The sequence below is a fragment of the Callorhinus ursinus genome, unplaced genomic scaffold (assembly GCF_003265705.2).
Source record: "Callorhinus ursinus isolate GAN/ISIS: 27379988/994484 unplaced genomic scaffold, GSC_fseal_2.0 scaffold12, whole genome shotgun sequence".
Taxonomy (NCBI): Eukaryota; Metazoa; Chordata; class Mammalia; order Carnivora; family Otariidae; genus Callorhinus; species Callorhinus ursinus.
Genome location: NW_027397074.1, coordinates 84836283 through 84849730, shown reverse-complemented (window position 1 = coordinate 84849730; position 13448 = coordinate 84836283). Strand labels below are relative to the sequence as shown.

The 13448-nt window shown below is 47.1% G+C and overlaps 4 non-coding genes across 4 annotated transcripts; all 4 read right to left on the bottom strand.

The window, feature by feature from the left end:
* Positions 1 to 5324: 5324 nt before the first annotated feature.
* On the bottom strand, positions 5325 to 5396 carry TRNAC-GCA (transfer RNA cysteine (anticodon GCA)). The gene has a single exon. It is a non-coding gene; the product is annotated as a tRNA-Cys (tRNA).
* A 1319-nt stretch (positions 5397 to 6715) lies between these two features.
* TRNAY-GUA (transfer RNA tyrosine (anticodon GUA)) lies at positions 6716 to 6787 on the bottom strand. The gene has a single exon. It is a non-coding gene; the product is annotated as a tRNA-Tyr (tRNA).
* Positions 6788 to 7740: 953 nt separating this feature from the next.
* TRNAC-GCA (transfer RNA cysteine (anticodon GCA)) lies at positions 7741 to 7812 on the bottom strand. The gene has a single exon. It is a non-coding gene; the product is annotated as a tRNA-Cys (tRNA).
* A 4012-nt stretch (positions 7813 to 11824) lies between these two features.
* TRNAC-GCA (transfer RNA cysteine (anticodon GCA)) lies at positions 11825 to 11896 on the bottom strand. Its single transcript has one exon. It is a non-coding gene; the product is annotated as a tRNA-Cys (tRNA).
* Positions 11897 to 13448: the final 1552 nt, after the last annotated feature.

The window sequence follows — 13448 nt, the reverse complement described above, 5'->3', positions numbered from 1 at the left end:
TTTGAGTTTGCTTCTTTCACCCAACCTCAGGGTTCTCAGACTCATGCCTGTTTAGCCACTGTGACAGTAATGTGTTCTTTCTGATTCCTGTTTAGCATTCCATTGTATGACTGTACCATGGTTTATTTATCTATGCTGCTGCTGGTGGACGTTCGGGCTGTTTCCAGTTGGAAGCTATTAAGAGAAATGCTGGTATGAACCTTCTTATATGTACATGTGCACTCTAAAGTATATAGCTTGGAATAGACTTGCTGATTAAGAGAGCGTTCGCATTTTCAACTCAACTGATAAGGCCAGACAGGTTTCTGAAGTGGTTATATCAAATTGTACTACCACCGACAGCATAGGAGAGTTACTACTGCTCCATATCCTCACAATGCTCAGTACCATCGGTCTCCATTTTAACCATCCTGGTGAGAATCTGGTGGTATCTCCCTGTGGCTCCAATTGCATCTCCCCAAAGACTAATGATGTTTGAGCATCTTCTCATATCCGGATTGGTCATTTGAGTGTCTTCTTTTGTGAAGGGCCTGTTCAAATCTCTTGTTCATCTTTCTATTGGGTTGTCTGTATCCTTTTTATTGTTTTGCCCAAGTTCCTTTTGTGTTTTGGATATGAACCCTTCATCGGTGATATGTATATATGTGTATCATGTATTTACAAGGAAGTTTGGAGGGACCATGTAAGAGTAGAAGTTTTGGTGAAGGAAATGACCTTGTTGGGAGACAGGAGAGTGAAGAGCTTTGCCATTCATTGAGTAGGAAGTTGGTATACTGGCACCTTTATCAGCTAAAATCGTGGATTTTTCCACTGACCCAGCTCAGTCCTGCTAAACTCACTCACTCTGTGTAAGTTGTATTGTCCTAGAAAATTTTCCATGCCATCTGAATATTATATTTTATTGGCACAAAGTCACTCATAATATAATCCTATGATCTTTTTAATGTCTTTGGAATTGTAGTTAGGTATCCTTTCAAATATCTCTTTTATTGGTTATTAGTGTTTTCTCTTTTTCCTTTGTCAGTCTTGTCTGGGTTAACATTTTTTATTATTTGTTTCTTTTTTTTTTCAAAGATTTTATTTATTTATTTGACAGAGAGAGAGAATGAGAGATAGAGAGCACAGGAGGGAAGAGGGTCAGAGGGAGAAGCAGACTCCCTGCCGAGCAGGGAGCCCGATGCGGGACTCAATCCCGGGACTCCAGGATCATGACCTGAGCCGAAGGCAGTCGCTTAACCAACTGAGCCACCCAGGCGCCCTTATTATTTGTTTCAAAGAACAACTTTTGCTTCATTGGTCCTATCTCTTATGCATTTGTTTTCTATTTAATCAGTTTATGCTTTCATTAATTCATCTTCATTACTTTCCTCTTTATTTTTCCTTTGGCTTTATTGTCCCTTTCATTTTTTAAAATTTTTTATTTTTTAGAGCGGGTGGGGCGGGTGCAGAGGGAGACCAGGAGAGAATCCCAAGCAGACTCCATGCCCACCTAGCACGTGAGTTCAACACGGGGCTCGATCTCACAACCCCAAGATCATGACCTGAGCCGAAATCAGGAGTCAGTCGCTCAACCGACTGAGCCACTCAGGCGCCGCTTTACTGTCCCTTTTATATCTTTTTTGGGATAGATGCAGAGCTAGTTAATTTTCACCTTGTCTCTTCATAATGCTGTGGATGCAAGAATTGCCCTCTGCACACTGCTATGGTTGCAACTGACAAGTTTCAATATCTGGTATTTTCATCATCATGTAGTTCAAATATTTTCTAACTTCTAACTCAATTGCAATTTCCCTTTTGGCCCCTGGATTATTTAAGAAGTACAGTTTTTAATTTCTAAGAAGGTGGGATTGTCTAATTATTTGTTAGGTTTTCTTGTTATTTATTGTTACTTGAATTTTAATTTAATTTGGTCAGGATACATACTTGTTGTGATTGAAATACTTTGGAATTTGTTAAGACTTGCTTTACACTCAGAATATGGTCAATTTGTGTGAATGTTCCATGAGTGAATGGGGGGAAAAATGCAAGTTCTCTAACTGCTGAGTGTAAGGTTCTTTATGTGTTAATTAGGTCCTATTTGTTAATCATGTTGTTCAAGTCTTTTATATCTTTCTGATATTATCTCTGCTTGTCCTATCAATTCACAAAAGAGGGTTTTAAAGATCTCTCGCACGATTGGAGGGCTGTCCATTTTCCCTTTTTAATCTGTTAATTTCTGCTTCATACGTTTTGAGGCTTTATTTTTAGGTGCAATCAAATTTAGAATTGTGGTACCTAACTGGTTAATTGAACACTTTATCAGTACAAAATGACCATCTTCATCCCTGGTAATAATTTTTGCCTCAGAAACGATTTTGTCCCGTATTAATATAGCTACAAGACATATGGTTGTCATAGTTACATCTCTTTCTGTCCTTTTATTTTCAATATATTTATATCCTTATGTTTTCTACCTATCTCTTGTGACCATCCTATAGTGGTTGTTGTTTTTATCCAGTTACATTCTTTGTCTTTTTACTGTGGTATTTTATACATTTATATTTAATGTCAATACTGATAATACTTTGGTTTAAGCCATCTATCTTCTTCGTCCTTCAAGTTCTAGGTTCTTTTGCCTCCTTTACTGTCTTCTTTTGGCAACTATAGGAAGAGACAGCGGGAGTTGACAGATGAGATCCCTGCACCGTGGAATGGAACTGGTAAAAATCCACAAGAGCCCAGGGAGCTAACAGATTTCTCTTGCTGGTAGGATCACACAAAAGATGGTTAGTGTGGGGCTGACAGATCTTGGAACCAGAGTGTAGGCAAGGGAACCGGCAACCTTGTCTGCTATTGAGAGTGACCTAGACTCCTTGGATTGGCATTTGCCTAGAATAAAAAAGAAGGAGCTAGAGAATAAAATCATTAGCACTTTTCCTGTGCTGACCTGGGTGGGGACAAGTGTCTCTAGGGGACAGCAATTTTCTCACTGTCCACAAAAGGCGGACTCACAGAGGTGCAGAACTCGACCACAGCTCCAATAAAGCTACACCCCTCCCCACAGCAGACCCTCTGACTCCTTCGTTTCCATCACAGGCTCATCGAGGACATACTTCCCTCCCCCACTTCTGTCTTCTCGCTCCAGCACAAAAGCTCGTGCAGAAGCAGCCAGACTGCAGCGGCTTGGTTTCCCACCACACCTCAGAGACCCCTCTCTTCCCCTCTCTTCTTTCCCATTCTTCTCAAAGAAAACATGCCTCTCCTCCCTTCCAAGTAAACCACTCCGTCTCTACTCGGGTCCCCACAACTGAGCTGACTCAATTCTTTCTCCACCTTATTCCTTCCCCTAACCAAAAGCCGGCTCCGATCTCTAGCCTAAATTAGATTAGGCTTCCCACCTTCCCTATAGCTACTCTGTATTTCTCTCTGGACAAAAGTAATCCGCACATCTGACTCTACCTTCTCACACTATTGCTCATGCTGTACATCTCATCAGCCACCAAGTCCTGTATATTTTATCCTGAAAGTCTCTCTGGAATTCCTTTTCTCCCCTGCTTCTGCTTCCTTACTCTGTCTGCGTCACTGGCCGAGTTCTTTAACTCTGTTAGCTTCAGTTTCCTCGTCTTAAACAGGGATGAGTTTCTTGTGACAAATACGGTTCACTTCAGATAAACTGCCCGGCGTGGTACTAGCACATAGTAGGTGCTCGAAAAAAAAATAATACCAGTTAAGGAAGGGTCTTTTGGTAAACTTGGTCATGTAAGCATTCTCTGTAATGTCTCCTAAGTGATGTCCCCTAAATAAAGGGACTGGCAAAGAAGTCCTGCTTCTTTGCAGTCCGAAGGACTCCCTGTGACCCACAGAACAAAGTCTGAATTCCGAAACGTCCCTTACAAACAAACTTTCCTTTGTTGAAAGTCTGCATCTGACATTAGGTCACAGTCACGTGCCCTCCCCCCTGTCCCCTGCATAGCCGTCGCGCCCACACACACACTTCCAATCTCCTCCAGGTACACACACACCCCTGCACGCATGGTCACACACACATGTGCACCCACTCTGCACACACAGGTACATAGAAACATGCACCCGTGCATGACTTTTCGATCCAGAAAACACTCCAAATACATGGCGCCTTTGTTTCTTTGTGCATGTGCTACCCACACACTGCCTGACATTCACCGTCCAGACCCAGCTGACCCCACCATCTCCGTAGAGCCCTCGCCGAGTCAGCCCGGAGGCGCCAGGCTCCTTTCTAGCTAATATATTTTATGTTGCAAATCACTCTTCCCCAAAAGAAGGAGAGCCTCTGAAAAGAGTGAGGAAGGAAAATGTCTGACTAGATTTGGCTCACCTCTGGACCCCCAGGCCTGGCCTCTTGCTCAGCACAAGAAGCATTTGAGGAATTTAACTGAGAGGGCTGATTGCTCTCTGGGGTTTGGTCCTGCCAAGGGAGAGAGAGAGATGGGGGAGGGGAGGCAGCAGGGCTGAGGGCAGAGGGCTCAGAGGTGGCCCAGGGGGACCCAGGGGTAAGGGAGAGTACGCAGCAGAAAGACAGATGCATTTTCAGTGGGCAGGCTGCCTGCTGCCTACAGGTCAACCCTGCTTATTCAGGAGGGCAAAATCATGGTGTGGCTTCAACACAGAAAAGGTACTTGCTGGGAAGATACACTCATTCCTCTGTGGGGTGGCAGGACATCTAATAGCTTAGACCTCGTACACTAGACAGGGCACTGAGAGGTCTCCGGATCACATCTCCGTGCCCACTACACACTCTCCATTCTCTCCATTCTATTCATTGAACTCTTGTTAAACGTCAAGACCCCTCTCCCTCGGTAAGTGGGTGAGCAGCGGAGATCAGGAACCTTCTGGACCAAGGCAAGCTTCCAGCTCTGAGTCCTTGTCTGACTCAGCAGCCCATGGCCTCTTCAACACCAGGCGACTTTTCTCCCAATTCCACGGCTCTCCCAGGTAGGCAGACGATCTGTTTGAGACATCAGCCCACAATTATTCCCACAGGCTAATAGACTCAGAAGGTCCCGCAGGAGGTAGCTGAGTCTTTGGCCTTGGAAACAGGAGAAAGAGCAGCAAGAAGAGAAAAAGAGCATCATTGGAAGTGTGTTACAGGTTGACTGGGTATGCGTGAGGCTCAGAGGAGAGAGCGTGAGTCTTGTACCACAGCTGTGTGAAGCCAAAGACCTCCCCCACCTGGTCTCTCCCCAAACACACCAGGCCCTAAGAGTCCTAAGTGATAGGAACCTACCCCTGCAGGAACCCTGAAGGAATGCAGGATGCCATAGCCCATTGCAATCCAGTGGCAATGCAAAGCCTTGCCACATAAAGTAAGGGGGCACCTGGATTTGAACCAGGGACCTCTTGATCTGCAGTCAAATGCTCTACCCCTGAGCTATACCCCCAAGCTGTAGATGCTACATAATTAATACCTTTCATCTGTTTGGTAACACTCAGCTCTGCAAAATGAAGTCATGGCCCCTTTCCAGGACTGTCTTTCTAGAAGTTGCCAGACCTGGTTCATGGTAAGACATCCTCCCTCAGCCCTGCAGCTTGCCAGGCCTCAGTCCCTGGTGGGGTCATTAGCAAGCAAAAGAGGAGAGAAGCCGCCTGAAGAACCCAACCCATTGCCTTTTCGCTTTAGCCCAAGAGCTGGCCAACCTGTCACCAAGGCCGGGTTCTGATTTGCTTCCTTGGTTTTCACCAGTCACCAGAAGATTACCCTTTCTCCATCAAAACTGCAGACCCAGGCCTCCCTGACCACTTTGATTCGAGGGGAGCAGGCAAGGTCAGGTGTAATCACATGCCTCCGTTCCCTTAATGTTTATAGGAAGCTGTAGAGGGTGGTCTCTATCTCTCACTCGCCCTGGAGTCCACAGACAGAAATGGGCTGTTGGTTCAAATGCTATGAGCACAACAGAGATTCAGGGGGTTTACTACATAAATTGGGCTTATAGGAACAATTCTTTAGACTGGAAAGAAATTCAAGTAGTATAAGAAGCCCCATGGACTCCCTCCTAGTCAGGAATCAACTTATACCTATCATAACATCTCTGCCACAGGGAACAGAGACAAGCACCCCCTGCCCCTGGTGGCCCGGTTTTATGAATTTCTCCAGAGGACATTGGTCCTAGAGTTTCATATCCACTGGAAAGAATAACTCAACATCCACTAAGACCAAAATCATTGCCCTTAGCAGACACTCTCCAAAATAGTTCAATAATGAAAGGACTCACAACCACCATCTGTTCATTTACCTGAGGGCAGATTTGCAGCTAATAATAACAACTGACATCTGTGTACTAGGTGTTGTCCTAAATGCTTTAAATTCTCTCTCACACACATACACACACCCTGTGAGGTGGTACTATTATTATCCCCCATTTTATAAATGCAAAATCTGAGGCACAAGGGAGACTGAGCAACTTACCTGGGGTGACACTCCCTACCTCACCCAGTGACCCTTAGAATCAACCAGACTTCCCACAGGAACTTGAGGTCTTCCTACTGCTGCAAGATGTATACAAGGAACAACTTACCTTCACAACTCCGAGACATGGAGAAGGGCTTGGCACTGGCCGATAGTTGGTGTTCGGTGAGTCAATGAATATAACTGGACAATCGGTGCACAACCTCCTGGCACCTTTCTTTTTAACTGGGAGCCTAGGATGGAAGGGGGACTGGGAGGCAGGGGGAAGGACTATCCAAACTTGGACATAAGTAAGGGGGGCACCTGGATTTGAACCAGGGACCTCTTGATCTACAGTCAAATGCTCTACCCCTGAGCTATATCGCCAGACTGTAGGTGCTACATAATTAATACCTTTCATCTGTTTGGTAACACTCAGTTCTGCAAAAGGAAGTCATGGCCCCCTTCCAGGACTGACTTTCTGGAAATTGCCAGACCTGGTTCATGGTGAGACATCCTCCCTCAGCCCTGCGGCTTCCCAGGCCTCAGTCCCTGGTGGGTCATTGGTGGGGAAAAGGGGAGAGAAGCCGCCTGAAGAACCCGCAGTCCATTTCCCATTGCCTTTTCGATTTAGCCCAGGACCTGGCCTACTGTCTCCCAAACTACCCACCCCATCGGGGCTCCCAGCCCTTCGCATTTCTCCCTTCAGTGAAGACAGAAATGGACTCCAATTCAGACAGTGTTGCAGAGCTCCAATAGTTGGGGGAGCAACACTGTCTGTCTCCCTTGTCAGAGTAGCTAAGCCAGGCTTTAGACCCCAGAAGGTTGAAGCAAGTACGTGGGTGAGCTCTGGTGTGGGAAAAACCAGATCCCCAGAGGGAAATGTATATCCCACATGGAGAGAACCTAGATGCTACGATTTGTCTCCGTAGGTCTCACCACGACTCCACTGTGCCAAACTGTTTTTGCTGGGAAGGAGGGGTGAGGGTGATGATTTAAGGTTACCGTTTACTGTCTGATCCTGGGAAGTCTGTTGTATCTACTCTGGTCTGCCCTGGAAAAACCCAGCAGAATTCCCAGCATGCGTCCCTGCCTTCTCTTTGAAGACCCAATAGAGTGGAAGAAATTAGATATATGCAGAAAGGGAAAAGGCTAGGTGCCAAGAGAAGGAGGGATACCCAGAGCGTTAGTAGAGGCAAACATGCAAGGGGCAATCCACCCAGATTGCCGTTGTGCAAGGGCTGACCAGTGGCTTCCGATTTCAGGAAGGATCATAATTAGCATGGATGAAGGGAAATTGGAATATGGGCAACAGCTGTGACTAGGAAAACCAATAGGGTAGGGGGCACCCGGATTTGAACCGGGGACCTCTTGATCTGCAGTCAAATGCTCTACCCCTGAGCTATACCCCCCTGCTTCCTAGGGATGTCTAATAAACACTTTTCACCTTCATAGTCACACCCAGAACTCCTATTGCACATTGGGAGTTTCTATTTGTCTCTAGAGAGCTGATAAAACCAGCAATTTATTCCTCCACAAACTCACCCCAGAGAGGTCCTCCCCAGAGCCCCCGGCCTTACCCCACTACGTGCCTGCATCTCCGCCCCCTCCCCCCGCCCCGTTCTTCAGTCTGTGGTGACTGCAGCAACCAGAAGGAGCATTGACTTTAACGACTGGGAGGGCTTTTAAGATTTATTTGTCTGTGTTTCTCTTATTCTACACCACAAAACAGCAACTTGAAGAGATCCTACCTAACCTCTTCGGAGACGCAGGCAGTGCTTACATCTGAAGATGTCTCTCCAGTGTGTGCGTCTATTCATCAAACCTGGGGGGTGGTAGTAGGGGCAGCTGGGGAGGTTAGTGAAATTTCCAGTCCCCGACCTGGATCAAGGCATTGTCCTAGGACCATCATGGAGACATGAGGAAGCTACACATAGCTTCTGGATTCCAGCCAGGGAACTCTTGAGCTACAGTGAAAAGCTCTACCCTGAGTTACACCTCCACCCACAGAACACGGATGTTTTTAATATTATATTTTGTGTTTTTTACTGAAGTATCTTGTGCAATTATTTTTAAAAGTCAAATATTGTTTTTAAAGATTATCGGAAAAAACTCAATCCTTTGTATCTCCCTCCTGCCACCCAGAGGCAACCACCCTCTACTGTTTTGTCTGTTTCTTTTAGTCTATTTGCTGCCATGATTTCAAATAATATAAATATCTCATGATATGTAATATCAAACTTAATCAAGTTTAGACATCAACTGTCGTACTTTTCTGATGAAGATCATAATTTATGTGCCTCCTTCCCTTCTCAGTTTTCTATTATAACTATATCTCGACTTTTGGTTAGATAATTTTCTATGTTTTTATGCTTAATATTTTCATTGTTATTAGTTAATAGTGTTCATGGTGCTAAGTGGAACTAAGAATTCTGGTAAAACTTTTGGTTTTTCCTGAAGTTAGTAATAACCTCATGTTTCAACTGCTTAGTTTTCTTTGAATATCTAAGGTTTTCCACAAACTTTAATCACTCCCTAGCTACCAGAAGAGCCAAAATGAACTCCAAAGAAGCAATTCTAGCTTCTCCATCCCCACTCCCTCCTGGCTGATGGGGATGTCAGGGATGAGGAGGGCCTGCTGAAGGCCAGGCTGAGGCCGGGGCGGGGGGGGGGGGGAAGGGCAAGGAGGCTGCCTAGCAATGGAACAGGCCTGCTGGTGAGCTGGGAGGCACACTGAGAACAAAGGAATAGCAACAGAACAACAAGACCCTGAGTCTCAGCTTCTAGGGGAAGAGTGTGGACCAAGAAGTCTGCTTCAATTCCGAGTGCCCCTCTTGTAGTCTGGCTTAACATCCACATAGACGGTTCTGAACTTTTCATTACTTTGCACCTGCTAGGTCCTGAATCTGTGAAGTCTACAAATAAAAACTATACTGGCTGGAACCTTGACAAAGCCCACTTCGGCCTCAGAAGGATGAGCTCCTCATGGCAAACTCCCTCCGCTCCCTCCTGCCCCACTCACGGGCCCTCATCCCAAACCATCTCTCACTGTAAAGTCCTGATGCATGCAGCTTCTCAGAGACTCCTGGCTCTGGCTTACCTTGAAAAGACACGTTTATGCATTGGGCCTCAGGAAATAATGTTGATTAAATAGTACCACCTGGTGCTCCTCTGGAGGAGAAAGGGCAGAATGGTCTCGGGTGCAATGCAGTGTCTTTCCCACCAGAGCAGAGTGAGCTGATCTCAGTGAGAGATGAAAACTGATGCAGAGAGCAGAGGGAGAAAAGAAAAGTCTGGAGGGCTGAAAAAGGATGGAGGGTTTCAGTGAACTAAAACCAAATTCTGAGTCCTGAATATAAAGCCCTTCAACCCCTGGCCCCTGCTTCCCTTGGAGCTCCAGCCTACTCCCTCTGCTCTTTGTCCCCAGGCACTTAGGACACCTCTGGGGGCAGTTTATGTCCCACCTTTGCTTATGCTCTTTCTCCTGCCCTGATTGCCCCTGCCTGCATCTCGGCAAGAACCAAGGAGGCTTCCTGGAAGAGGCACCAGCTTCCTTCCACTCTTCAAAACATGCAAAGAAACTGCCCTACCCCTTACAACATAATGGTATTTGTTTCTTAGGCTAATATTTTATGTGAGTAAGCAGATTGTATCTACAATGATATTATTATTGACTATTATTATTCCTTTGTTTGCGGGGGGCAGTCTGCCAGGGATTATGCAGGACTGGCTTTAGATTTTTGCTTTTAGTTGTTGCCTTTGGGTCTATGGAGAGCTCAAACAGAGTAAGAGCTTTCCTGATGTCCTGAATAAGAATTTCAAGTGGAATAAAACAGAGCAGTAAATTGACACACTGAAGACTGATACAGCTTGCAGGAATGACTGGGCGAGAAGCACACCTTGCCATATGATCATGATGTGGGCATATTGACCTGAAATGTGAACACCCTCGAGGGACAACTGGTCCACCATCTAGATGCTGGCACAGAGTATAACTGGGCGCTAATTAGAACACCACTGAAACCACTGTCTTTCCAGTCTGACTCCGAAATTCTACCAGCCAGCATTAAAGAACTCCCTGACCAGGTTACCTTGTTCATCTTCCTGAAAAACATGTTGCAGCATACTCACTCCCGTGGGCCCTGCCTGTCTCTGCTGCTCAGATGGAAAGCAGACATCCCACAGTGCATTCCCGGGGTCCCTGTTCAAGGCAGGTGACTGGGGTCCCTGTGTGAACGCAGGGGACAGAGAAGTAGCCCCAGGGTGGCACAGGGCCTCATGAGTGAAGTGGCTCGCAGCCCCTCATATGTAGAAGCCAGGTCCTGGCAGTCAGCGTGCTTCCTGAAGGGCCCTCTCGCCACCCTCCCTTTAGGCCCTCTGCTCTGTACGCTCCCTGCCAAGGCAGCTCAGGGCAGAGCGACCGGAGCCCTAGGGGTCTGCTGTGGGCACAGCCCTGAGCTCAGTAGGGATGAAGTGCATGTGAGAGGAGGCAAAGGTCCATTCTCCCCGCCACGGAGGTGGCCCTGTGTGATAGAGGTGGGACAACTCTCAGGAAGGGTCACATCTGCGAGGCTCTAAGGGTAAGTGTTAGCAGGGGGCCTCGGTCAGTCCTGGAGAAGTTCACGTGCAGCCACAAGAAGCTGGAGAGGCTTTCTAGCAAAAAATCTACACCGTCTGGGCTCCCTTCTCTCCTTGCAGGGAGACTCAGCTCTGCAGGACCCAGCGGCGACAAGGCAGTCCTTCGTAAATAAAAACCTAGAAGGGGGTACAAGGCATGTGGTTTGAATGAGAGACCACTTGATCTGCAGGTAGACCCCCTGCCTCCTCTGTGTCCCTCCTTGTTCTAGCTGGCTCCTAAACACCTGTGTCATCCCATCAACACCTCTCTTTATTTTTAGTCAGCCCACGAGACCAGCTCCGCCAAAGACTGGATCCATTCCTGCTCACCTTCTCCTTCTCTGGCCCCAACCTCCTTCCACCTGGCAGCCCTGCAGTTTCTCCTCCCGCCCAGTGCCTGACCAAGACATCTAAAGCCCCTGATGTTACCCTAGAAAGGCATTTAGAATGCTCCCGAACAGCAGTTGCTAAATGTGGCGGCCCAGGAAAACCATCTAGTGTTTCTGTGATGTGGGTGGATGAAAAGAAGGAAGGGTTTTATTGAGAAATAAAGCTCTTCAGGCCCCAGCTCAGACCAGTAAACCAGACTCTGGATTGGGGGCCTGGGAAATGGATGTTTAACCACGTTCGCTGGTAATCCTCCTGCTCAGACACACCTTGGGTCCATATATCACCTTAACAACACACCACGGTCACGGCTTGAACCACATTCCTGATTCTGGGAATTTCCATTGTCCCAGTCTGCCAAACATCAGTCGACAGCCTGAGGGTGCCATTTGGTGTAGGTACTAAAACTAAACTTGGGTCAGGGGGCACCCGGATTTGAACCGGGGACCTCTTGATCTGCAGTCAAATGCTCTACCCCTGAGCTATACCCCCTACTTTGCTATGGGTCTAAGAAATACCTTTTCACCCGTTCTGCAACACCCAGCTCCCCTGTGCACTGAAATTTCTATTCATTTTTAGAAAGTCTGGAAATGTGGAAAGTTTCCCTTCAGGAAATCGGCACCTTTTGGCCCTGTCCCTCCACTTAGATCCCCCGACCTAACTCTGGCTCCCAGAAACTTCTTCGCTCACAGTCTTGCAGCCTCGTTTTTCTTAGCACCACTTTGAAGATACTGCTCGAAAAAACTCATTGCTAACAGCTGGACCACTCTGCCTTCCTTGCTCTCCTAACAAGCTGCACCTCCTTGCAACTTGCCTTCTGCACCCTCCCTTCCCACCTTCATCCCCCACACCGCTGGATGGATCCGGGGCTTTGTTGCGCATCTCCTCTCTGCTCTGCCCTCTCGCCACAGCGACCTCCTGGATTTTGGCAGCATCCTGACTGAACCCAGACAAATTACTAGAAGTATTTAGCCGGGGAGGTCGCAACCCTCATCCTGGGGCCCAGGAAGCTGCCCCAACTGTCCCAAGGAGCCTCCGACCAGAAGGTCAGCCCAGCTGGAGCAGCAGAGACTGTGCCTGAGAACCAGGACCAGAGATGCCTCTGCTAGACGGACCCCTGCCCTGAGACACAGCCCTGCAGCCTTAGCAACTGAACCTGGCTGGCCCCTGGCCAACACACGACCAAGATCAAAAGTCCATTGATCTCAAAAGCGTAAGAGAAAAGACACCCACCCAGAGGCCGTGAGAGTGCCTGGCATGTGTGTGTCAGGTAAACCAACACTCACGGTGCACAGAGACTTGCAAAGGAAAGCCCGGGGAAGGGGAGTATCTCCCCATCATTCCTCCAATCTAGTTCAGTGTCTTTCAGGGTTTATTCCACAGGTAGTAAGTCCCTCTTGTTGAAAAACTAAAAAGCAATGTCTCCACATCTTTCTACAGTACCCGCCACGACGTTAAGCATAAAAGTTAACAGGCGATAAATTTGTTGGACGGCGGTACAGATAGCAAACTTCACAATGGCGTCTAAGGGTGGAGTAAATACAGATTATCTGAGGTGCCATCAGCCAAATGAACACCGCTAGTGTTTTGGTGTCTGTTCCTTCAAACTTCGGCACCCCCGTTCCCCCGAATTGGGGCGCTCCTCTCTGTTGCCAGAGATAAGCCAGTTCACGGCCACGCAATGCCCTTCAGCTCTCCCTTGCGGGTCTCCTGGCTCTCTTAGCAATATTCTCCTCTCTTACTGAGAAGGGAAGAGGCAGGGAAGGAATCGGAGAAATACCCAAACTAAAATTCCTCTTGTTAAAAACAAACCAAAAAAAAAAAAAAAAAAAAAAAAAAAAGGAAATCCATTAGGAGGGCATCCAACAACAACAACAACAAAAACCGACCTCCACAAATCATGATACTCAGTGGGGCAATGTTGGAAACCTTCTCTCGAGAGCTGGAAACAAGGCAAGGATTGTACCTAAAACCAGGGACGGTGAATTAGGGCAAAAAAAGGGGAGGGGAAAGGAATGGAAGAAACAAAACACCCATTATTCAT